At 39.5% G+C, this 27216-nt stretch overlaps 1 long non-coding RNA gene across 12 annotated transcripts in view; it reads right to left on the reverse strand.

Annotated features, from left to right (window-relative positions):
- Positions 1-27216, reverse strand: part of LOC145540675 (uncharacterized) — a 217778-nt gene that overhangs the window by 93033 nt on the left and 97529 nt on the right. For 8 of the 12 annotated variants that reach the window (XR_014078494.1, XR_014078492.1, XR_014078499.1 and 5 more), the window contains 3 exons: positions 25127-25243; positions 10612-10722; positions 6866-6912 (listed from right to left, as the gene is read on the reverse strand). This is a non-coding gene — a long non-coding RNA (uncharacterized LOC145540675). Of the gene's footprint in view, positions 1-1543; positions 6510-6865; positions 6913-10611; positions 10723-25126; positions 25244-27216 lie in introns of those variants that run through there. The other 4 variants (XR_014078489.1, XR_014078484.1, XR_014078491.1 and 1 more) reach the window with 2 other exon arrangements.

A 27216-nucleotide genomic window follows, 5' to 3' on the forward strand; every position in this document is an offset into this window, starting at 1 on the left:
GACCAAGCCCCATAAATCAGAGAGCCCCTCAGCCACTTTCTTGTTCTTGTGAAGTTTTAACTTTCTTCCTACTTTGCCTGTTAGACTTCAACCTTCCTGTGAGTAGCAAACTGAAGCGAGTGAAAGAGACTCTGACCTTTATTTCTGAGCTATCAAGTGGGAGAACGAGAGACTGCAAAGTCCAGGGCTATGCAGTTGGCCAGAATTTGGAAGCAATTGATAAAATCTAATTTATCACAATAGCTAAAGAATCTTTATAGATCTTCATCTCATTCTCTAATGACAAATGATGTGTAAGCTACATCCCCAAACAAAAGGTTGTTCAGTGACAGCTGGAACCCTGGTTGATTTTTTTAAATTAATTTATTTATTTTCATTGGAGACTAATTACTTTACAATATTGTAGTGGTTTTTGCCATACATTGACATGAATCAGCCATGGGTATACATCCCCGGTTGATTTTGAATAAAGTGTTTAAACTGATCACTTGACAAGAGCTAGTTGTACCATTGTGACAATGTTTTTGACATCATGGCATTAACTAGTGTCTTTTTCTCCATATGGGTTTACATCAAGGGCCTTCCTAGTGACTCAAACAGTAAAAAATCTGCCTGCAATACAGGGGACCCAAGTTCAATCCCTGGGATGGGAGGATCCCTTGGAGAAGGGACTGGCTACCCACTCCAGTATTCTAGCCTGGGAAATCCCAAGGACAGAGGAGCCTAGCAGGCTACAGTCCATGGGGTTTCAAAGAGTCAGACACAACTGAGTGACCAACATTCTCATTTTCACTTTCATGGTACCCTGAGTTAATAATTATCATATTTATACAAAACAAGGGGCTAACTGAAGAAGTTGCTTTGAGGACTGAAGTGATCAGTCCAAGGGTTCTGGCCATCCCAAGAGTTGAGGAATAAAATGTCCCTGCATGCCTTGCTTTACAGCCTCCTAAATGCCACTAAGGAGCAATGACAATTAGGATAACTTTTAGGGGGGCAGAAGATTATCAAAGCTTAGACTGCACCTCATGACTTAAAATAGCACTGTCTTATTACATTTATATGGTATGATGGTTCAAAGGCATTTTAGTTTCTCTATTCCTATGGCAAACCCTGCTGTCAACACAACAATAGCAATACTATAGATAATGCTTCACATATATTTATAATAAGGGTCTGTTTTGTGCTTCATAAATACATTTTCTTCAGTCTTACAATAATCCTGAGAGCTGAATGCTTACTCTTCATTTAACAGAAAGTAAGCTGAAGCCACGAGAAGTAAGCAGGTTTGTCCTTCACAGGCAGTGATACTCAGAGCAAGGGCTTGGAATTCAAGGCCATGCTCTTCCTAGTTCAGAACTGCCCATGGAGGCAATATTAAAAATGGCATTTTTAAAGGAAGAAGCTACCCGATAGTTTCTTATAAATCAACTAATAAAGAAATTAACTGGAGGTCAAACATAAAAGAGGATGTAAAAGAGAGAAGTAACTACATTAGGTTGGTGTGAAAAGAAGAAAAAGATAGCAGGACTAGGTCAGAGTCTTTTGTCTGCTTTGTTTTATTTTGGTTTTGTTCTTTAAATATATTCTAGTTACCATTAGTTTTTCCAGAGTGTCAGTGTTAAAAAAAAGTGTTTGATCATCAACTAAGCCACATATTTTGTTCTCCAGGGCAATTACAAAGTAGATTATTATAATAAAGAATGTCTTCAACTAAACAGTGGTTGAAGAAGGTTAGATTGTGTTTAACCCAGGGCTTCCATTTATTTAGCAGCATTACTGTTCTGTTTAATATACCTATTAACATTCCATGGAAAGAGTCTTCTCAGGAAGTCATTCTGAGGAACCACATATTACATCATGGAAAAGCTTCCTCCACGTTTGCCAAGGGGCCCCAGTATAGATAAAGGATTCTAAAGATACCATATAAATCTTTTCAGACTTGTCTTTAACCAGCCACTGGTGTCCAGGAAGCTAAAGCATTAGGACTGTTTCCCTTTTCTCTCAGGCAAGTTGAATGGTATTTCCATCAGAAACAGCAGAAATTTTACTTTCAAACTACAAGTGATTGACATGAAGAGCCCACGACACCGCCAAAGGGAAGGATGACAGTGGTTAGAGTTTCTAGTGTGTAAGCATTTGAATCATAGGGACTGGATTGTGGGTGCAGGCCCTTGTGTCTTTCTGTGTTGCATCTTATTGTCCTTGAGTCTTTCGCTGCACGTTCCTGCCAGCTGGTCATGATTAAATCTCCGATGTTGACAGGCAATGAGTGAAACAATTATTGCTGCGTGAGTATTCTGAGAACTTGATGGGTGGGGATTAGAGGGGCAACCTGGTAGGGTGCAGCAGTTTGGGCTGACAAAGACATTTATGGATTTCAAAATGCCAGATGGACTCGCAGATGGAGGGTTTGGACTTTGCAGTTGGGTCTGCCGGATGTGAGACATCCCAAGGTCCTAGGACTAGTAAGGATGATTTTATCCTCTACTCTTAAGTCAAGCTGTGTACTGCTGGCTTGGAGTATCCACTGTGAAGCCAGGGACAGGAGGGAGGTCCTCACTCAAGGTGAAAATAGAAGTCAAACCAGCTTTCGAGTTAAAATGGGGAAAAGACCAGAACTGGTTCTCAGAAGATCGAGGTGCTATTTTTTCTTTTTTTAATGTTAGTTTGTCTTTGACTTTGGCCAATGAAAAGCTCAAATTCCACATACATGTATAGAATTTTGACTGGTGTCAGGGACTGTAGAGGCTATCAAGATGAAGAAAGCACATTGCTCAGATTCTGGGGATCACATTATAGTGGGAGGAAAAACTAAAGATATGATTACTGCACAAAATAAAAAATATAAACTCTTCATTAACTACAGTAACCTAATCAACTAAAACAGGTATGAGAAACTAGAGATGATGTCTGAGCTAATCATTAAAAGATTTGGGCAAGTAGAGTAATTCAAGCCAAGAGAAGGACAAAATCAAAAGCACAGAGGCTTGGGATTGACATTTTTACACTATTGATATGATGTGTAAAACAGATAATTAATAAGGACATACTGTATAGCATAGGGAACTCAGTGCTCTGCAGTGACCTAGATGGGGAAGAAATCCAAAAAAGAATGGATACATGTATACATATGACTGATTCACTTTGCTGTACAGTAGAAATGAATACAACATTGTAAAGCAACTATACTCCAATAAAAATTAATTAAAATAAATTTGTTACATTAGCTCAGGTGACAAAATCAGTTTTCTTACAGTGAAAAAAAAAAATCAAGCACCAATACTTGGACATAGTTTCTAATTGTAGGACTAAAACTTGAAGGTAGAGTGTTAAGGTTCTGATCACATCAATAAGAAGTTAGCAGGAATTTTGTGGGTGGCACGAATGTGATAATAAAGGGAGCCTCTGGGACTTTTCGAATAATTCATGTTAAATTTTAGGAAAACAACAATATATTTCATATATCTGGGCTCTGACATGCATGTCAAAAAATTATAAATTTTTGTCACTTTAATGAATGGTGGGGCCTTAGCCAGGTCCCTTCCCCTCTCCAGACGTAAGTCTGGAGTAAGAAGCTTTAGACTTTGGTTTCATCAAGCCAAAATCAACACCGTGTAACCTCCACAGTAGTCATGGAAATAGAGAAGTGAGTGGTTCCCTTCTTCTCCACTTGGAATCATGCCCTCAGACATCAGGACAAAAAGAAACCTATAAACCACTCTAGGTCACCTGGTATACACATTGATTAAGTTCAAAAAGCCAGCTCTGTGCTGGCTGCACTCTTGTGGGGAGTGCTGGCTTGGAGGCTGATACCATAGTTCTCATACCAACCCTAGCTGGGTTCTGGCCAGAGACAATTCTGGCAGCATCCTTTCACAACACTGGTGAGAAACAGGACTTGTATTTCAGTTGTCCCTTGGAAACATGCTTTCACCTCAAGGCCGCGTGCCCGTTTTTCATCCATGAACTAAAAACTATTAGTAAATGTTAATTGGAAGTTGGTGGGGTGTCTACAACACAATCTTCAAAAGGAAGGGACTTGTATACAGTTCCTTAAATGGCATCCTGTGTTAAAGATTAGTCACTATTTTGAAGAACGTCAGTGTTTGACTGGTCCTTCCAAGAATAAGAATGATAATACCACTTTACAGAGACTCACTACCAAGTAAAATCCATCAACTTCCAAAGAGATTCACAATCATTGGAATTTCAATTTTCAGAATTTAATATGAAACCATTGCATTTGGAAAACTTGAGATATTGGTTAAGTATAGCAATGTGCATGGGTGCATGCTAAGTCGCTCCAGTTGTGTCTGACTCTGTGCAAGAAAGTATGGACTGTAGCCCACTAGGATCCTCTGTCCATGGGATTCTCCAGGCAAGAATCCTGGATAGGGTTGCCATGTCATCCTCCAGGGGACCTTCCTGACTCAGCGATTGAGCCTGTATCTCTTAAGTCTCCTGTATTGGTAGATGGGTTTTTTTTTACCACTAACACCACCTGGGAAGCCCCCAAGTATAGCAACACATGTGCCTAAACGCTGTTTTAGACTGGGGCAAATCCTTCTTTCCTCCGCCCTCAGGCTGAATCTCAGACTATTTTGAAAGTTTCGTACTTAAACTAGGATCCAAAGGACAAGAGGGATTTGTGTAGTTAGAAATTTTCCAGGACAGTACACATGATAAAAGAACAAGCAGGTTCAAAGATGAGGATAAATGCCATTTATGAGTAGAGTATGGAAGAGATAGAAAACATTATGTAGACTGATTTAACTAAAATCACAAATCCTGTGCAAAAACTATGAGCTTACTGTGAGCTCCTAATTCAAAATTGGTAAACAACAGAGTGAGTGGCTTTCATTTTATTTCACCTTCACTAAAACTCTTCCATAATTATTAATCAGCTAATTCTCACAGTGAGTTAATTTAGTGAGGTGGGCAGTATCATGCCCCTAGTAAAGAGGGTCATACATCATTTAGAGAGATAAGGAATTACGTCCAGAAGCTAAGACATAGGAGTGATGAAGTTAGGACAAGCACCCAAGCCTTTGGTTTCTAGGTGCTTGGTCTTTTCAAAAGGCAAGTAGCCATTGCAATTTCTGGTTTCAATCATTTAACTCCACTCCCAATGTAAACAAAGGTTTCAAAAAGCAACACAAAAATCCCACAGAGAGATCCTGGCAAAATATGCCCAGTGCTTTTCTGTATGCACACAACACTGTTTCTTTAGATATAGTAAAAGAAGAAGAAAAAATGAATATAGCCTCTAGCAAAGCCTTCTCTAAGGCCACCTGAATTTTCAGAATGACTCTGTTATTTTGATGTGACATTTATAAAATGTTATAAAATTTTATGAGAGGAAATGCTCCTACTTGTGCTCAAAGACCACCCCTTAATAGTTTCCATTTTAAGAAAATGTACACGACAGCTCTGAGCATTGGGATACTGACATATATGGTGATGGAAGATGGTTTTGCATTTTTAGTGCTCTTTAAATTGTGTTCATAACTCCCCTCTCTGAGAATATTGCTTGACAAGCCCTTACCTCTCACAGAACAAATAACCCTGTAAAGTAACAGGGCTCCTCTTCCAAAGAAAGTGAACAAAAATCACCCCAAACAAATCATCTTGAAATTCTTTTTCTTGAAGAACACCTAATCCCTAGAGTAGGTCAGGTTTGGTGTAATTTTGTTAGTTGTTTTCATATGTTCCTAGGCATGCTTGGCAAGGGCTTTAGATACTCCATGAGTACTTTTTAATCAACATCTAATATTCCAGAGGCTCCTGAAAACTAGCATTACTTTGAATGAGACATATACATTCCCTGTACTTTGGAATGTTGTTGAGAAGAAAGAAGTATCCTGGAGCACTTCCCTGAGAGTAAACCTTTAGCACAATTACTGCCTGATTTAAAAATTGTAGAATTATTTATTTTGCCAAATGCTGCCATCTATGAGGTTGCACAGAGTTGGACACGACTGAAGCGACTTAGCAGCAGCAGCAGCAACACGAGGAAAATGTTAAAGAATATAGGAATCACAGTTTAGAGTAATAGGGGCCAGGAGAGTCAAAGGCATCAAATAAATTCAAAATTTTTGATCACTTTCACTTATTCTATTCACAATTGTTAATTATCTACTAGTTGAGTCGATATCTAACTGAGTCCTGGAAATAGTGTAATAAAAATGTCAGGTGAATCTTTGTCTTGGAATTTTCAATCTAGTGGCCCAACCCAATATAGGAATCTCTTCTGCAGTAATTATGATATAGAGAGAACCTACAACTGCATAGATATTTCTTAAGATGAAGGTCTAGCACTTATCAAAATTTTCAACATATAACTGACCCTTAATAACTTGTCTCTCATTCAATGAAATCTACTAAGTACCACTCATAAGCTCTTCCTCATATGTTCCATTCCACTGATTTGAATCCTCAAACAATGCTGTAAGATGAGAATTCATTGACCTATCTTTGTTTGTTTTTTCAAATGGGAAATTAAGATTCTGGAAAAAAAAAAAGTAATAATACAAATTACTCAGGTAAAGAATCAAAGTTCCACAATGAAACAATTCTAATGCGTTAACTGGGAATATAAAATGAAAATAATGGCACTTACATTGTTTTTACAACAGGCTAATGCTGTTTTATAAATAGTAAATAATAGACCTGAATCACTTTGTAAATACAAGTTTATGGATTTATCTGTATCAAACTTCCATGAATATTTTATTTGAAGCATGACTTGACCCTCTTGAATCAAGCAGCTATTTCTTCATCAGACAGATAAATGCTACTTTCTACCAATATTAACTAACATATAGTGAATTCCCTTCATAGTTTTCACATGATCTAAAATTACCTTGTTTATTTATCCATTTATTTGATTTGTGTCTTCTTTTCCACCTCCTGCAAACACACAAAATAAGAAAGCTCCATGAGTCCAAGCATTTTGATTTTGTTCTGTTCTTCAGTGAACTTCCTGTCCTAGACCAGAGTCTGACTCCTATAGATGTTCAATAAAGATTAGAAGAGTGAATAAATAACTTTCAAGCATTCTTCAAGAAAGGATTATATATATGCATGTTATATTTGTGTACTGATGAGATTTTTATCACTATAGATTCAGTTTCTACATGGCATGGACCATGTCTCAATCATTTCTGAATCTCCAGTACTCAGCACAGGGCCAGCCTAGAATAGCTTCTTAGTTTATATTTGGTAATGAAGGAGCCATCCCAGAGAGTGTCCATCTTTCCAGCACATCTGAGAATGCAGGTAGAGAGAATCAAGCTGTCAGTGAGCACACAGGCAGAAGTATGGTGAGGAAGCTGGAGCAGAATACACAGAAACATAAAAGATAATAAAGGGGCATTGAGGTGATTGTCAGGAAGCAACAGTTAGAGCTGGACATGGTACAACAGGCTGGTTCCAAATAGGAAAAGGAGTACGTCAAGGTTGTATATTGTCACCCTGCTTATTTAACTCATATGCAGAATACATCATGAGAAACGCTGGGCTGGAGGAAGCACAAGCTGGAATCAAGATTGCCGGGAGAAATATCAATAACCTCAGATATGCAGATGACACCACTCTTATGGCAGAAAGTGAAGAAGAACTAAAGAGCCTCTTGATGAAAGTGAAAGAGGAGAGTGAAAAAGTTGGTTTAAAGCTCAACATTCAGAAAACTAAGATCATGGTATCCGGTCCCACCACTTCATGGCAGATAGATGGGGAAACAGTGGAAACAGTGGCTGACTTTATTTTTTTGGGGCTCCAAGATCACTGCAGATGGTGATTGCAGCCATGAAATTAAAAGACGCTTACTCTTGGAAGGAAAGTTATGACCAACTTAGACAGCCTATTAAAAAGCAGAGATATTACTCTGCCAACAAATGTCCATCTAGTCAAGGCTATGGTTTTTCTAGTAGTCATGTATGGATGTGAGAGTTGGACTATAAAGAAAGCTGAGCGCCGAAAAATTGATGCTTTTGAACTGTGGTGTTGGAGAAGACTCTTGAGAGTCCCTTGGACTGCAAGGAGATCCAGCCAGTCCATCCTAAAGGAGATCAGTCCTGGGTGTACATTGGAAGGACTGATGTTGAAGCTGAAACTCCATTACTTTGACCACCTGATGTGAAGAGCTGACTCATTTGAAAAGACCCTGATGCTGGGAAAGATTGAGGGCAGGAGAAGAAGGGGACGACGGAAGATGAGATGGCTGGATGGCATCATCTACTCGATGGACATGGGTTTGGGTGGACTCTGGGAGTTGGTGATGGACAGGGAGGCCTGGCATGCTGCAGTTCATGGGGTCGCAAAGAGTCGGACATGACTGAGCGGCTGAACTGAACTGAACTGTGGGACATCGTCAAGTATACCAGCATATGTATAATGGGAATCCTAGAAGAAGAGGAGAAAAGGAACAGAAAGAATATTTGAAGGACTAAGAGCTGAAAATTTCCCAAATCTACACATTCAAGAATCTCAACAATCCCAAAGAAGGGAGAACACAAAGAGATCCACACTGAGACACAATAAAACTATCAACAGACAAGGAGACAATCTTGAAGGCAGCATGAGAGAAGTGAATCATCATGTACAAGGGGTTCACAATAAGATTAACAAATAATATCTCAGTAGAAAATAACAGGAAGTAGAAGACAGTGGGCTGACACAATCAAGGTGTTACAAGAAAAAAAACAAAACAAAACACTGCTAACCGAGAATTCCATATCCAGTAAAAACCACTTTAATTAAAAATTAAAGGAGAAGTTAAGACATTTCCAGATAAACAAATGCTGAGCACATTTTTCAGTAGGAGAACCTCTCTACAAGAACTCTAAAGGGAGCTCTTCAGGTAAAAATGAAGAGATCATTGACACTAACTCAATAGAAGAAATAAAGAGCCTTGAAAAAAGGTAACGGCATGTATAAATATGTAATGTAGCCAAGTCTAATTTTGAGGCTTCTTCAGGGTTCCTGTCAATTTCTCGTTTTTCCCCTGAAAAATGGGCTACACTTTTCTGCTGTTTTGTATGCTTTGTAAGTTTTTATTGTTGAAAACTATACTTTGGGGTATTTTAATGTGGTAGCTCTGAAAGTCATATTCTCTCTCCCTCCCTGGGGTTTGCTATTACTGCTCACTGAGGGCTGAAGTCATCTATTTGCTTAGTAACTATTCTAAAGGGTTTTACTTGTCATTTGTAGTCTCTAAAGTCTCAGTTTCATTATCTTGTTAGTTAGTCAGTGACCTCCAGAGATTTTCTTAAATCCTTGGAACCAAAAGACAAAAAATAAAAATACTCTTCTGGTCTTTCTTTGCAGATGGGCTCTGAGCTAAAATACTCCTTCAATGCTTTGCCAGTGTTGTCTACAACTCTGCCTTAGCCTTCAACTCTTGCTTGTAAAGAAACCAAAGATCAATAGGAGATGCAAGCCTAGAGTTCTCTAAGGACTTTTCAGACCACGTGTTCAGCCTTAGGCATGCGTATTGTACTTGGGATTCCCTGGTATACAAGGCAGTCTATCAGACCATTATTCCCACAAGAATCTTCCTTCTCAGCTTCCTCCCAGCAAGGCTTTAGGACCTGTCTGCTGCTTGTCTCATACGTCATCCCTTGCCCCAGGCAGCTATGGGTAATTAATCTTTAATGTTTTCAACAGATGCCACCCAGCCTGAGTGGGGGTGAAACAAAAGCAAGTGTTAGTGATAGTACCTCAGGGAACTGCCAGATAGGTCAAAATACACAAATTTTGGAGAACACAGTCTGCATTGCTCCCTGTTCCCTGGCACCAGCAGTTTCAACAAATGTGTACCATCTTCCCAAGGCTGCCAGCAAGCTGCGAAATGGGGGGTGGTAGACAGGTGAGAAAAAACACCACAATTTTCTCTCACCAACAATTTTAGCAGCCTTTTTTCTTCATTAAGCTCTCCCCTGGTTGTTAGAAGACTGTTATTAGATTCCAGAGTTTTTCAAACATTGCTTCTGTCAGTTTTGGCCCCTTATGATTATTTCAGTAAAAGGACCAATTTTTGGAACTCCCTAACCTACTGTCTCTCATGACATCCTCAAAAACATATACCTTTTGATTGACAAATTTCTAGGAATTTATCCCACTGGTGGACTTGTGCACGTGGCAAAAAGATGTTTGCCCACAGCCATTAGTTTTTGGCATTGCTTATAACAGTAAATAACTAGAAACAAAGCAAAATAAAAACAAATCCATTGGTGAAACGAAGTATGGCATAACTCTGAGATGGAGTGCTCTGTACATATTAAAAACAATCAAGGAGATTTCTTTACAGATGCAGAGAAAGATTTCTAAGACATATTAACTGATTCAGCAAGTGGCAGGACAGGGTGTTTTGTGTGTGGATTAGGAGCTTACACAGGATGTATATGCACCTGTTTCCTTTCAAATGCGGGAAAGCTAAGAAACTGCAAACAATCTTTGTCTGTGAAGGGCAGGGTACAGATGAGAACTGTGCAGTTGGGGTAGAGATGGTAAGGACCCATTCCATGGATACTTGCTTAAATTTATGAATTGTGTGAACCGTAAGAATGTACTAATTATTCGAAAGGTAAGTTAAAATTCAATAATTACCAGTGTCCTCAGAATAAAATTCTGGTGTTCATTGTCTTCAAGGCCGTGCTTGACCTCACCTCTGCTTCTGCTTCATCGTTGTTCCCCGTCTCCCGATGCAGAATGACCCAACTGCAATCAGACAAATGTTATTTTTTTTTTCCTCCAAATCCAAAAACTTTCCAAATGCTTTCTCCCTCAGCGCCTCTATACAAAATGTTTCCTCTCCCAGACATGTTTATTGCTCTGAGATCCACATGCTTAGTTATCACTCACATCCTTTAGTTTTCACTAAGACCTTCCTTCCCTGAACACTTTTGCCCCGGGAGATTTCCTTCATCTCCATCCTTCCTTCTCAGTACCTTGGTTTTATTTTTCCATTATAGTAATGACTGTAATAGAGTATTGGGAATCTGTTTACTTTCATTTGCCTGTTTCCCCTACAGAACTCTAAGAGCTCCATTTGTTTTGCTCCCTATTGGACCCTCATCAGTGCCTGGACCAGGGCTTGGTCCCCTGATTTACGCTGAGCTGAATGAATGAATGTGTTAATGAAAGGAGTAGGTGTGTTAAATCCTCATCTGCAGTGAGTATTTTTTAAAGATGTTTTTCTTTTGTTTCTTGGAGTAAATTCTGTTCTTAGTTGAATCTATTTTTCTTTTTTTATTCATTTTTATTGGAATATAGTTGTTTTACAGTGCTGTATTAGTTTCTGCCTATGGCAAAGTGAATAAGTCATATGTATACACATATCCCATCTTATTTTGGATTTCCTTCCAATTTAGGACACCATGGAGCCTTAAGTAGAGTTCCCTGTGCTCTACAGTAGGTTCTCATTAGTCATCCATTTTATACCTGCTGTCAATAGTGATTTTATATATATATATATATATATATACATACATATATATATATATACATACATATATATGTATGTATATATGTATATATCTGATTCCAGCCTCCCAATTCATCCCACTCTTGAGTAGATTCTTAGCTTATTTCATCTATAAAGCAGGGATGCTGAATTTACTGGTCTCTAAGGTTCCCAGAGAGACTTTTCACAATACTCCTGTCCCTTCACTTCTATATCTAGCACATATGTGAACTTGACCTTGCTCTTTTCCCTGTTAAGATAGCGAGCTCCTAGTGCCAGCAAAACAGGCTCTTCTGCTGATATCGAGATAGGTGGGGAGCCATTTGTCTTGAGTAAGGGTCTTTGTCTTCTGTCACAGACCTACCATGTATTGCTGCCTCTTGGCATCTCCCCCATCTATTTTATCTGCTATGAATGTCTACCAATAGGGACCCATATTTACATTTTTTCTCCAGTTTCCCTCTCATACACAGGCTTCAGACAGTAATGACTTTCAAAGTTCAAATTAAAACTCTGGGTCACACTCAACAGCTCAGAGTCATTTAGCTCTGAACAGGGGCACATGCGTGGTCCAACAAACTGCTCCAGCCTAATGAATCTTTGAAAAGGCAAAAAACCAAAGCAACAGCAACAGCAGCAATAAAAAAGCTTGAAGTTAACACTCTTGTTTCCAAAACACAGAGAGAGAGAGACAGACCACATGATTGTGGAGGGACAAGCTTCAACCTCCTAGCAACCAAAAACTGCAGGGAGAGACCTGCCACCATCCCCTCATGCAACCTCTTAAAAAGCAAATATCCAGGGTCCCAGGAGCCAAGGGACACTTTGGGTACATGGACATGCTGGCTGACGTGGAGGAAAGGGTGCAATAAAATAATGTGGGACACACTGTGTGCCTTTAAGTCCAGGAGGACCCACCCCACCTTCCCTGCTTCTGGAAGTCCTTTCAGAGAAAGCACTGAGGCATGCCATTCACTGGATGGCTACTAACTTCAGGCTCTAGAGACAACCGCATCTACTGCTCACAGTGCCCAGATGTCTTTTTGACAAAGTTGGACACAACCAGTCATCAAGGGGGAGGAAACCAACACAGAATAGAATGGACTCGGCCTCTGGAATTTGCCCAAGAGGTGGGTCTGCCTGAGACAAACAGATATCTATTTCCAAACTAGCTGGCGACTTCTTTGTCTGAGAGCATTCATCTGGAAAACAGCAGAGTCTCTGCTTCCCTATTTTTCTCTACAAAGAGCTATAAAGTCAAGGGCCTCGAAAAAGCAGGGGGCCTTGAGAAAAGCCATCATCAATATCGAATTTTATTAAATAGTAGGAACATAGATTTTCAGACCTGACAGATAAAATTTCCAGAGTAGTGTTATTCCAAGCAAATAGAATGATTTCTTTGAGATTCATTCCGCATTGGCAAAGGAAAAATCCGTCTCATATATTATCATGAAAGTTAAATTAGGTCATGCTTAAAAACACCGGACTCAATGCTTTACACAGTAGTTGACTATTTAATTTTTACCATACACATGTACTCATTAACCCCTGTATTTATGCATAGTGAATATTATGAAATAGCTTCAATATAGATAAATTGACAAATGTTTGTCCCCCCAAAAAGGGAGAGAGGTGTCTACAGAAGTTCCTGAAGATTTTAAAACTGAAATTGCTAACTCAGTCTCAAATGTCTACCTCTGAAGTTGGATGCCTTTTTCACATTTCCCGCTTCAAAGTAGCACTTTAAATATATTTGGTGACACAAGCAACCGTCACTGTTCTGCCACTTTGAACTTTAGCGTGTTGATCCTTGTGGCAGTTAGTACCATCGTATCATATCATCACTGTGAATGGCATAGAATTCTCAGTGTACAGTTGTGTAAAGAACTGCCCTTCACTGGAAACTAACCTAGCAATAATTCTATTGTAGCAATATTTTACCCAAACACCCTAATCACCAAAAAGCAGATGGATCAATAAAATCAGCAAATGAAGATAAATCGCATTCTAGGTGGAGGAAGCAGCATATGCATAGGATGAGAACGGTTGACCCCATGCAGCCTGGTTCTAACAGACATGCCTCATCCTTGTCAAGCCATCATCATTGCTAAGGCATCTGTATCCATGCTTGACAGTATCATCCTCCAAGTGGCAATGTGAATCTGGATGCAGAGAACAATGAGAACATGGTTTAAGACCAGTTTCTTAGGTGAGGGGAGTGGATGTCTGCACGCTGAGAAGCGCAGAGAAAAGCTTTCCCTGTGGAGTCAGGGGTGCAGATAAAGCATCAGAGAGTGCAGTTCTCAGGCTCTGGCAGCGGAGTCACAGCAGATGTGAAGTGTCATCATGGTCTCTTCACCGAAGGAACTGTACACAAAAAACTCACCTCTCCTAATGACTTTCCATTTGCTGCCTTAAGTGTGGGTGGAGGTAGAGAGCGGCTCTCCACTCTTCTCATTGAGAGTGCACTGGAGGGCAGACTTGTACTGATGCCTTCCCAGAGCCCTGCTGCTGTGAACCAAACCTAGAGGGGTGATGCAGCAGATGGAAAATGCCACCATCATATAACACATGTGCAAACTGCAGTGAACATTCCAGATACCAACTAGTTTCCTGCAGTCACACACTCTAGTTCCCTACTCATCGTCGCCATCTCGGACAGTGTCCTCCAATCTACATATAATCATAGCTGCCAGTTCTCAAGGGGGCAAGTCTCAGATATGCTTTTACTCTGGAACCAACTGTCAAGAAATAAAGATGAACACTTATTGGGTGCTGAATATATGACTTGAGTTAGATGATTCAGTAGAAGGAGAACCACAGAACACTGGTGTTGGGCTGTATTGGATTTAAACCACAAGCTTAGGTGTCTTCATCTTAAAATGAACCACAGGATTATTTTCAGTGATGAAGAAAGAGAAGGCAGAGAAGGGAAGCTGTGGGGAGGATAGCAATAAAGCACAAGAGAAGAGTGCAGAGATTATATGTCATTGAGCTCATAGGCATGAATGTAGAGTCAGATAGACTGGCTTTGACTTGGAACTCTGGATTCTCTCACTGATCTGGTTTTCACATCCAGGAAAGTCCTGTATTATCCTTCCATCTCAGGGTTCATTAGTCAAATGAATTCTGTGATGATTCAATTTTAGAAATTACAAGTAGGGCAGGGAGTAACACACAGCAAACGGTTCTGCTTTTAATATCCTTTGAATTTTTTCCATCTGTTGCTCCCAACTATCCTCTGAAGTTAATATTTTCTCCATTCTTCAAACAAGCACAGTAAAGCTTGGGGAAGATAACTTATTGGGTAGAGTTCACACAACACATTCAGTGTGGGATTTGAACCCTGTTTTCTCTAACTTCAAAGCCTTATTCCCTTCATTGGTAACAGGCCACTCTGGGGCTTACATAAGTCAATTGGAAAACTGTGGATCTTTTTGGAGTTAGACTGAATTTATGTTTTATGTGAAATTAGTCTGCTTGGTGCAAAGAAGGTGGAATCTGAGTTGATTTTCCTATTTCCAGAACTTAAAAACAGACAGGCACAGAACTTAAAACAGACATGGCCCAGAGGAGGGTTGGGACAGACAGACACATGATCCCCATGTTGGCCTCAGAAGGGGCCATTCTCCCTTCTGAGGGGCTACTTAACAGACAGCCCTCTTATTCTCAATCCCCAGGCCTCCTGACCCACTTACACCAGAGAGAAAATTCTTGCCAGACCCTATTCCATGGTCTGAGTTCCCCAGACAGGATGAGATCATCCTTTTGGGCCTGGCCTGCTTTAATAAGCTGGACGACATCCTAAATGAATGAGTATGTAAATGAATAAGTGAATGACTCCAGGAGAATCCATGAACAGAGTCTATGTCAAGAAGCCATTTAAGCTCCTGCAAGGTATATTGGTCTGCCACCAAGAGTAAAGTCACCTACCCGTCAGCTTGGTGCCTGGGTGATTCAGCAGCCTGAGCGTGGATTTTCCTTGGCTAGTGAGTTCTTCCATTTATTTCAGTTTTTGTACCTCCTTGGGGAGACTATTACAGGGCTCAAGTCTCTCTACAGACTACCTTCCGGTGATGCATATTATTAACTACTATAGAGAGGCTAATGAAATAAAAATGGATCTGAAATTAGAGAATGCAACTTCAAGTCTACACTTGGCTGTATAATGAATAAATAATGTTAACTTCTGTAAAGCCTGTTACCTCATGCAATAAATAAATGTGATCAAAAAGATTACCTACTTTGCATTGCTTTTTTAGAATCATAAAGGTAGGGGATAAGAAAATTCTTTGTAAATAGATATGCACTTTAAAATTGTTGATTAACTTTTTATTCACTTAAAATCTTGGGTGACAGCTATACTTTATTTAGTCATTTATTTTCTCAATCATATTTTAGTCCATACATATTATTGAGGAATTGTCATGAGTCCGGATTAAGCCTGAAAAGAACTTTAAAGTGTTTCTGAAAACATGCCAATGATTTTACTACCCTGGACTGTGACATCATGGCAGGCAGGGAAATCTGACGCACTGTTTCCACTCTTTGCCCTTGTCCCAACCTTAGCTCGCAGCAATATGCGTGTCACGTAAGTGGTACTGAGGATACATCAGATCAATCAAGGGTTTTGAAGGTGGAATATCAAATACCTCTAGTTTGGGCCCCCCAATTCATAATCCACATCATTGCCAAAGGGATGTCTCTAAATGCAAATCAGATACGTCTGTTCTTTAGTTAAAACACTCCAAAGCTTTTCCATACTCTGAGGTGAAAGTTCAGATGTCTTAGTCTAGTATTACACTGCTAACCTTCTAATCTAAATAGAACTTCCTCTGCCCAGGATAAATGTTTCTGCATAGTAACAGTATTCCTAAATACCAAGCCGTTAGACCATCCCCAATCTTATCATACACACACACACACACACACACACACACACAGAGATTTGTTATAAGGAATTGAGTTGTGATTATAGAGGCTAAAAAATTTCAGGACTTCTGCAAGCTGGAGACTCAGGGAAGACAATGTTATAGATTCGGTCTGAGTGAGGGCCTGAGAACTCTGAGAGCAGATAGGGTAAGTTCCATTCTGAAAACCAGCCAGCATAGTTGAAACCCAAGAAGAGCCGATGTTCTGTCAGGAAGATAATGATGTCCTAGCTCAAGGCAGGCAGGCAGGAGGAGTTCCCTCTTACTGAGACCTTTTGTTCCACACATGCCCTTACAAGCTATTACATTTTGTCTTCTTCTAGTTAAGAGTGTTTTATTAATCATTTCAACACATGCATTGAAGGTCTACTGTGTTTGGAAGATATATTTATCACAGTATACCTGCTTAGTTCTTAGTTAAGGGCTATCCAGTGCTCTCCAGAGCTTCGCTCAGCACATGCTGAGTGTTTGGAGATGAATCAGATGGAGACCCACTCCTCCAAGCATGGTAGATGCTTAAAAGTATTTGGAGTATAATGTAAGAACTGTCATGATAGAGGTGGAATTGGAGTTAGGATGACAATTCAACTCATGGATATATGGACAGAATCCTCAGGACAAGTGATCTGAGGGGCTTTCCCATGAAGTGCCAGGAATTGGACCAAGACACATCATAGGGACTTTGGGGAACTCCAAGCAGAATGCTATTACAGGAACATAAGGAAAAGGTTAGAAGTCAGAGGCAATGAGATGAGGAAACCAGTATAAACTGTGCTATACCAAGCAGGTATGGCAGACTTCTGTGAGCATTTTCTCAGAACCCTCCAACTGTGCCATTGTGAAAAAAGGAATTCTTCTCATGTGTGGGAATGAATTTAAGTGTGTTATCACTTGTCCAAAGGATGTGGTGATCTTATAGTGGAGGAATGAAGAGATGTCAACATTCTTCCCACCTAGCCTTGTTGGAAAATTTTGTTGCCACATTTAGAGATCAGAGAAGAAAACATTCACATTTTATGGCAATCCCCAATAAGAAATTAGTTCCACCCCTATATCTTTAGACTTGTACTTACTTAGGACACTTTCCTTAGATGGTAGAAAAGTGGGGACCATGACAAACTGTCCTTGAGAAATTGAAGAACTGCTTTAGAACGCTGAAGCCTGAATAATTATTTCAAATGATTTCCCTCTACAAAATTATAGAAATGCTGTTTTGGTTTTGTTTTATTTTTGTTCTTGTTTGGCAGCAGGATAAACATGGCAGACCATCCAAGGAGATGTACGGGAAGCTGGGCTAGAAGAACGAAGAGAGCTTCAAGAGATGGGAAAAGGCAGTCATGCTCTTTGGCCCAAAGCACCAAGGGGAGGATTGTAGAAGCCATCAAGGCTCATGCTTGGCAATTTAGCTCTTCCTTAGATCAAACTCCTGGAAAATATTTAATTTTTGAAAGCAACTTGCAAGAAACTTAATCTTTCTGCCAGCAACTACTTAGAAAAATAAAATATTAAATTTTAGGGCTGGGAGAAATATGAAAAGTCAGCCAGTCCAATCAGTCTCCTTAGGCAGATATGAAGAAAGAAACTGAAAAAGTAGTTTGCTCAAGGTCAAATAGCTTATATCCCGGGTTCCTACCATAGGCTCTAGGAAGGATAAAAGTCAAGTGGAACTCTCTGGAAGTTAATGTAACATGGTAATTAAATTATATACTCCCTCAAAACAGAAACTGGCTTTAAGTGACTTTTGAGAATGCAATAGCAGGGAAGAAAACAGAGAAAATGGGAGTAGGAGGAAGCTGGGTCAAATTCACATTTGACCCACCTGGGTCAGTTTAAAGTTACTTGAAGGAATTTTTCGAAATAACAGTAGCCAAGACCCATCCCCATTAGAATTCCATGGTTTGTTAATCCCGTAAAAAAACCTCCAGAGAATGCTTCATCTAGCAAATAGGGTGGTCTTGGACATCTCACAGAACTTGCGGTAAGTATTGTTGCTTTGGATGACTGGAATATTTACAGGAACTTTGACCAGCATTCAGGTCTTGGAATGTAGTCTAAACAAGCAGAACAAAGGCCTCACACTCGCAGAGAAGACCAGTGATCTGGAGTCAGAAAGCTAGTGTTCTGGTCTGTGCTCTGACAGTTGTTCTAACACTTCAGGTAAGTACCTCCAACCCACATCCCCTCTCCAGGGGCCAGGAATCTGTCTGTAAAATGATGGAGTTTGCCTTGGAGAAACTTTTTAAGCATCTTGCTGTTTCACACTATCAGGCATTTGTCCAAAGGATTCCCCCTGCCTGGAATATCTCTCTTCCTCATCCCTTCTGTAAAGTCGTCTTCTTGATTCTTCAGTTCTTCAGGCACTGCTTCCTTTCAGAAGACATCGCTATCAGACATCTTCACCAACGTCCCTGTCCCAGTCTGAATCAAGAGCTCCTCTTTAGGCTCCCACATCACCTTGTGCTTATTATTACCTTTATTACAACACTTTACAAAATATTCCAGAAGTTCAGAAAGCCATTGTTACAATTCAAAATTGACCCACCTGGGGTCCAATTAACTACCACCCAATTAAAAGATGCTTTAAGTCCATTTTTGTCACGGGATTTAAAAAATAAAACATTTTCCTGAAATGACCTTTGCACCCAGACTTCTACTCATTATCTTTAAGGCAGTTTAGAACTGAAAGGGAACTTTTCTGAAATCCATAAAACATGGTAATTAAGGGGTATTTCAAACTGTAAATTATCTTTCAGTGACTAAAGCAAGAAAAAATTAAAATGAAGTAGTGGAGGAAAAAGCAGAGCAGGAGAGAAAGGAGATATGCAGGGATAGTATTTAATTCATTCTGAAAATATTAGCATTAAACTCCATGCCTGGTTCACAGTAGACGTGAAATATGCATTTCTGAAAGTGATCTGAACCACAGTCATAGTCAAGTTACTTAAAATAATGAGGTTATATTAATAATAAAGATCCAGTTTCTCAGAAGCCCAAGATAAAGATCAACCCAAGTGTTCCTTTTCAATACCTTTAAATGGACTCCTTTGCAACATCTCCATTGAAAGCCATGACATCACCAGTGGGGTCTGTGTCATTTGTGTGAGCAATGTCTCAATTGTGCTGTTCCCAAACTGTAGCCAAAACAAGCTGTCCTATTCCCCGAGGCAATGGCCAAGGCTTGGAAACCGTGAGTGTACACACACATAAATCTCAAGGGGAAGAACCATGTTTAAACCTTTAAAGAACTTGCACGTATTTGGACCTTCAAAGTTGTTTGGTTTTATGGTAAACAGGATAGGACTATCCAGAAAAATTTGAGCATTTAGAGAAGAAGATGTGCGTGTGTTTGCTTCATGGAAGGTGATGGCATTTTTTGAAGTATTCAGAGAGTTATGAAAGAAGACTCAGACATTCACAAGACTCCTTCTCTAGATGAGAGTTTCCATCAGTAAAGAGCATGTTTCATGTCTGCATAGAGTCTCACGATCCTAGTGAGAGAAACTGCACTCCTTCACAGTTGTGTAAAGACCCTTGCAGGTGAAAGGAACATGATGTTGAAACTATCTCCCTCAAGCTTCCACTGGGGAGAGAGAGAGACAGAGAGAGAAAGAGAGAGATTGGGAATGTCAAAAAGGGATTGATTTACCAGAGGTGTTCAAACAATTGTATGTTTTCCTTTCTTCCTTATATTTGACCATAGTATATGCTCCCATATTAAAAAGCAGAGACATTACTTTGCCAACAAAGGTCCGTCTGGTCAAGGCTATGGTTTTTCCAGTGGTCATGTATGGATGTGAGAGTTGGACTATAAAGAAAGCTGAGCACCGAAGAATAGATGCTTTTGAACTGTGGTGTTGGAGAAGACTCTTGAGAGTCCCTTGGACTGCAAGGAGATCCAACCAGTCCATCTTAAAGTAAATCAGTTCTGAATATTCACTGGAAGGACTGATGTTGAAGCTGAAACTCCAATACTATGGCCACCTGATGTGAAGAACTGACTCATTGGAAAAGACCCTGATGCTGGGAAAGATTGAACATGGGAGGAAATGGGGACAACAGAAGATGAGATGGTTGGATGGCATCACCAATTCAATGGACATGAGTTTGAGTAAACTCCTGGAGTTGGTGATGGACAGGGAAACCTAGTGTGCTACAGTCCATGGGGTCGCAAAGAGTCGGACAGGACTGAGCGATTGAACTGAACTGAACTGATAAATGCTCCCATTCCTATATGACACCTATCTGCCTACCTGCTTCCCTAACTACAGGCTGAACTACCTGATGAACATCAAACAGAACTGTTCACCTAAAGTAAGCGTGCAAACAAACATCATATTATGACCCTTGAATATCTTTGTGTTATCATTTGCAACAACTCCTTAGTTTGCTTATTACAAGCTATTTGTGATTCCCTAAATACTTCATGCCTTGTCAGGACTGATGCTTTTAATTTTTTCATACCCTCTCCAGTAGTGCTTTTTCCTAACTTCTGTCCAAAGGACTGTCAGATAAAATACAGGATTACCCAGCACATTATTAATTTCAGATAAACAACAACAAAATATAGTATAAGTTTGTCCTAAATATTGAATAACATAACTCTATATATCTACTTGCTAATTTTAGCAACATATCAGCCTGATTAATGCTTATTCATCTTTTCAAATGTTTCATTGTCTATGAAAGAGAGAAAGTGAAAGTTTTAGTTGCTCGGTCATGTCCAACACTTTGCGACCCCTTAGACTATAGCCCACCAGGCTCCTCTGTCCATAAGCTTTTTCAGGCAAGAATACTGGAGTGGGTTGCCATTCCCTTCTACAGAGGATATTCCTGACTCAGGGATCAAACCAACCCAAGGACTGAACCGACCCAGGGATCAAACCTGGGTCTCCTGCATCGCAGGCAGTTTCTTTACTGTCTGAACCACCAGGGAAGCCCTTCGTTGTCTACGCTGCTTCCCGAATCCTCTCTCCCCTTTCCCATGGAGTTTAGTAATTCATTTTCCTACCTGCCTTGGTTGTCCCTTGTCCAAGTCAACATTCTAGTACTTACATGTTGTAGTGCAACATAACTTCTATATCTACCTGTGTCCTTACCTTCTTTTTCTCTTTCCCAGTATCACAAGATAAAGTTTCCCTCTACTTTTCAAAGGTCCAATCTTTCCACCTTTGTTGTCCATCCCTTCCTATAACACCCTTTTGTAATAATTCTGTCAACTAGCCCCACAACTGTATCTCCAGACTAGACTCTTCATTCGAGTTTTATACCTGTATATAAGATCGCCTCCTTGACACTTCTGCTTGGCTGTATCACAAGGATTTCAGGCTTAGTACATGCAAAAGAGATCTCTCTCCCCACTTCTCTCCCTGACCTTTGTGTCTACTGCAACCTGTATCAGGTTCCCTACCCTAGTAATGATGCTTCCATCGACAGAGTAATCAGACTAACACCCCCATTTTCCACATACTCCTACCCTTTCTTCAAGTCTTAGCCCTGTTATCACTTCCCCAAGGAAAAGCTCCTTTTTTGCCATATTAGACCTAGATCCATTCTCTTATTATACACTCACCAAACATCCTGCACTTCTCTTTCATACTATTTAGCGCAACTCAAGCAGCATATTTACTTGGCCTGCCATGTCTTTCACTTTTTAAGCCTCTGAAAGTGAGGATTATATCTCCTCTAGGCATTGCATCCTCATTGCCTGGGACAGTGTTTGACTCGGAGCATGCTCTGTGTCAAATCATATCAAATAGATTCTTGAATGAATGAGTGACAATTTACTTGCATTTTTCCTTCCTTATGATGTGTCCTTCACAGATCTGATATTTTTGCTTTGGACATCATAAGGATTAAAACGCAGACTTTGGATTTCAACAGACATGGATTCAAATCTCATGCTACAATTAACGTGACTGTAGTCGAATTGCTTCGCCTCATTAAACCTCATTTTCTGCATTTGTCTGTGGGAGATAATAATACATATCTCATAAGAGTTTCTGAATAAAATGCATTTTAAATTCTTGACAATATTAGTGCATAGTTCATTAGCTGTGGCTTATCATTCTGATTTTATTTTTTATTTTGTTAGAAATCCCTCGACTCTCATGCACAATTCTACTCCATTCTAGGTAAAAATGAAACTATACAACCATAATGCCAAATTATTTTAAAATAAAGAAAATGTGAAAACAAGATCAAACCATGGAAGATATTCATCAAAATCTCTACAGCAAGAGGTGAAGAGAGAAGACCTTTCCTAAAATTGAAGAATTTCATTCTTTAAAAATTAATAATGTCTCAAGAATGGAGAGTTCAAGGGAAATAAATGATGCAACTTCTCCATAGTAACAACTCACATTTTCCCCATAACTTAAGAAGACTCACTAAAGTAAGATACTGGCCATTTAAGGGCTTATTTGCTGGAAAAGATGTGCAAAGGGTCAAGCTCAATGTTAATTATTTTGGGGGCATGTTGCGCTTTTGAAACGCCATGTGCTGTTGAAATTCTCAGAAGCTTTATCAGAGCTACCAGTCCATGTGAGGCCGCAGACTCAGTCAAAAACACATGAGAAGCTTAATTGAATTTAATATTTCTGAGCTGGCCCAAAACAACTTTTATTCATGATGGTTTTACATTTCCACATATGGATTGCCCCAGTCTGTGAAAATAAAGTGAGGAGGAAATAAGAAACCCTTAGTCTTATGTCTCCTTTTAAAGAAGAAGAGTTAGACGTAGGTCTCAAAATGGATCAAAGTAGAGAACAAGACTTACCATGTATTTAGCAAACACATCATGTGCTGAGCTGGTTGGGAACTTTCATAAATGCATTGCTTAATCCATAAGAGAATCCTGAACAACAAATATTCTCATTTAGAGATGGAAAAGCTACAGCTTTTTTTTTTTTTTCCAGGATTCTCTTAAGGATTAAGTGACATATTTATGAAAGTTCCCAACCAGCTTAGTAAAGAACAGTCTTTTGGACTCTGTGGGAGAAGGTGAGGGTGGGGTGATTTGAGAGAATGGCGTTGAAGCATGTATATCATCATACATGAAATAGATCGCCAGTCCAGGTATGATGCTTGAGACAGGGTGCTCAGGGCTGGTGCACTGGGATGACCCTGAGGGATGGGATGGGGAGGGAGGTGGGAGAGGGGTTCAGGATGGGGAACACATGTACACCCATGGCTGATTCATGTCAATGTATGGCAAAAACCACTACAATATTATAAAGTAATTAGCCTCCAATTAATAAATTAATTTTTAAAAAAGAGACGGAAAAGCTATATTTTGAAAAGATTAAGCTCAGGACTGGCTAAATCATTACAGGACCCAGTGAAAAGTGAAAGTGTATGGCTCCTTGTTCAAAAAATTATTGGGAATTTCAAGGTGGCAGAATGGAGGACATTCAACCAAGGACAGGATGTTTCTAAGTGCGGGGTCTGTTGTGATTACACAGGGCACGTGTCCATGAAGGTGGCCCTGGTCAGGCAACCCGTCTGGTGTCACAAAGCCAGTAAAAGGTAGAGTCAAAGATTAGCATTCAGCCATCTAAAGCTTAAGCCATGATTTTTGCTCCTCTGAAACTCCCAAGTTTGTTAGTCTTTCTCCACCCCCGCCATCTGGTTTACTCTGTTTAGCTGTTCACACTGCCCTTGCTCTATTTGACAGAAGAACATCTGAATTTTCAAAATTTGATAGTTACTTTCATGTATACGCTTTGGAGGTACATTAATGGCTGACTTGGGCAATATCTCAACTTCCTATTTTTCCTTTGCTCGCTAATTTCCCAAGATGTGTATTCACATCAGGCAGCTCCCCCTGTGTCTTGGGCATGAATCAGAGACTGTTTTTGAGAATTAGTCCCCACAGAAGACTTGCCCCTGGAAGTAGACTCGTAGATAGTAGTAGCTGATAAAAGACTTGTTGAGACTTGTGGTTGCCAAGGTGGAGGGTGGGTGGGGAAGGAAGGAAAGGGAGTTTGAGATTAGCAGATGCAAGCTAGCATATATAGGATGTATAAACAACAAGATCCTACTGTATAGCCCAGGGAACTATATTCAATATGCTGAGATAAACCATAATGGAAAAATATGAAAAGAATATACATATACATAACTGAGTCACTCTGCTGTACAGCAGAAATTAACACAACATTATAAATCAACTGAACTTCAATTAAAAAAAAAAAGACTTGTTGGATGACAGTCCCGATCAAGAACTACACATCTTTAGTAATCCTAAAGATTACTTTAGGATTGCAACCTAAAGATTACTAACTTAATGATTACTTAATCCCATTTTTGTTTTGTGGTCGTGGTTTGCACTATTTTAATTCCTTGTTGTCATAGGTATACTGAGACAGACAAATCAATAACTAACCTAAGAAATATATGGCAAATTAGTGGTAAATTAATGGCAAATCAGGAACTAGAATTAAAATATTTTAAACTAGAGACATGGGGTTATTTGTAAAAAGTGAACAACTGATAACTAAGTCATCTTTTTCTTGGCTTATAAAGCAGATTTTCAAGAGTCAGACACATTTTTGAATTAACAGGTAAGCACTTAAAAAAGAAAAAAAATCACTGCACCTTATGGGCAAGACTGCAAGAAGACCAGGTCTTCCATTCTATGTCTCCTACTGTGCAACACAGAGAGATGCTGGCTGGGTCATCATGGATCCGATGGGCACCCCTCAAAAACTGTGACATGCTTGCTACTTACATGCTTGAAGTCTTAACTCAAGTGGCGGTCGGATTTGGATTTTACGGCTTTTCCAAGACAGTCTGGGGTGGTGTCTCTGAAATGTTCATTAACTGCTGTTTGGAAAGACTTCAGTTGCTGCAAAATAAACAGGAACAGAAAGAAGCAAGCTGTCTTCTTCTCCTGGGAAAAGACAGCCGTGCAAACTGCTTCCCACCCACAAGGGACGGTACAGTGCCAGGTGAAGAGTGGCTCACTGGATTTCTGAGTATTGGGTCTACTGGGTAAGCAAAAACTGAAGCTGTTTAGGATACACTTTACTGTCCTGTGTAGCTACTACACTATTTGGAGGAAGGCCTCACTCCTGATGACTCTACCATAAAATCCTGACTACGTTCTCATGAGCAACCTTGATATTGGTGAGATAGTAACAGCAGACACACAAGAAGTTTCATGTTGCATTTCTTGTCAGATGCCAACTAACTATGAATGTAGATTGATTATTTGGTTGTATCCAATGATCCATAAAATCTAGAGTAAAGTTCAGGGATGTAAGTCTCCTGGCCAACTTAAGTATCTCATAAATATTTATTTTGCTAATACTATGTCAGTTCATTGGCCAGAATTCAGCTAGACAGTCTCAGAGAATATAGAGTTCATTTCTTTACTATTCCCAGGATTTGATTTAGCTAAGAATTCCCACTACCTCCAGAAAGCCCTCTTCTTGAACTCAACATTCATCTGTACCATTCACTGGACTCTTGAATTCAAGACTGGGTTGGAAGGCACGTCCCTGGCATTCCAGCAGTTAAGACTCCACGCTTCCAATGCAAAGAATGCAAGTTTGATCCCTGGTCAGGGAACTAAGATACTACATGTCTCGTAGCAAGGGAAAAAAACTGAGTTGGGAAATCATCCAGCCCAGTATTTCATAATGTGAGGTATGTGTGATACTAGTGATATACAAGATGTTTGGGGGGAATAAATCAATACACTTAAAAAAAAAAAGTAAACATTCAACCATACAGTTTGATGACCATTGTGAAGAAGTCATATTCTAAGCCCAGCATTAATCCATTATCACTCTTATTCGGGGGGCTTCCCAGTTGGCACAGCGGTAAAGAATCTACTTGCCAAGGCAGGAGATGCAAGAGATGTGGGTTTGATCCCTGGGTGGTAAAGGTCACCTGGAGGAGGGCATAGCAACCCACTCCATTACTCTTGCCTAGAAAATCCCATGGACAGAGGAACCTGGCAGGCTACAGTCCATGGGGTCTCAAAGAGCTGGACATGACCGAGCACACACACACACACACACACACACACACACACACACACACACACACACACACAACACACTAATTCAGACAAAAAAATTGATTCAACATAAAATCTATAAAGATGCTTTATCATACTGATATTAAAGGATAAAAATAAGCCTCAATAAAAGCAGAAAAATCTTCAGTACAAGTTAACCTCTATTAGTGAATAAAAATGTCAATTTTCAAGAAGCAATAAGAAGTAATACTTCTTTTTCCTATTGCTCCTTTCAGATTTATTGAAGTATAATTAACAAAATTGTACATATTTAAAGTGTAAAAACTTGATATACATATATGTTATGAAATGATTATAGCAATCCAGTTAATTAACATGTCTATCACCTCAAATAGTTAACCTTTTGTTTGCTGTGGTGAGATGCTTAGATCTAGTTTTTTAACTAATTTCAATTATATAGTATATTTTATTAACTGTAGTCACCACGCTGTACATTAGATTCCCAGAACTTAATTCATTTTATACCTGCAAATTTTTACCCTGCAATCAATATCTTCTCATTTTCCCCACTATCACCCTTCACCCTCTGGCATTCTCCTTTATGTTTCTATGAGTTTGGCTTTTTTTTTTTTAAATCAGATTACACAAATAAGTGAGATCATAGAGTATTTGTCTTTCTCTCTCTGGTTTATTTCACTTAGCATAATGTCCTCCAGTTTCATCTATATCATATATGACAGGACTTCTTCCTTTCTCATGACTGAGTAATATTCCATTATATATAATATTATTATAATGTAATACATTATATATTATATATGAAAGCTATATCA

Source organism: Giraffa tippelskirchi, chromosome 1, assembly GCF_054371585.1.
Source record: "Giraffa tippelskirchi isolate mGirTip1 chromosome 1, T2T-mGirTip1v1.2.pri, whole genome shotgun sequence".
NCBI classification, from domain to species: Eukaryota; Metazoa; Chordata; class Mammalia; order Artiodactyla; family Giraffidae; genus Giraffa; species Giraffa tippelskirchi.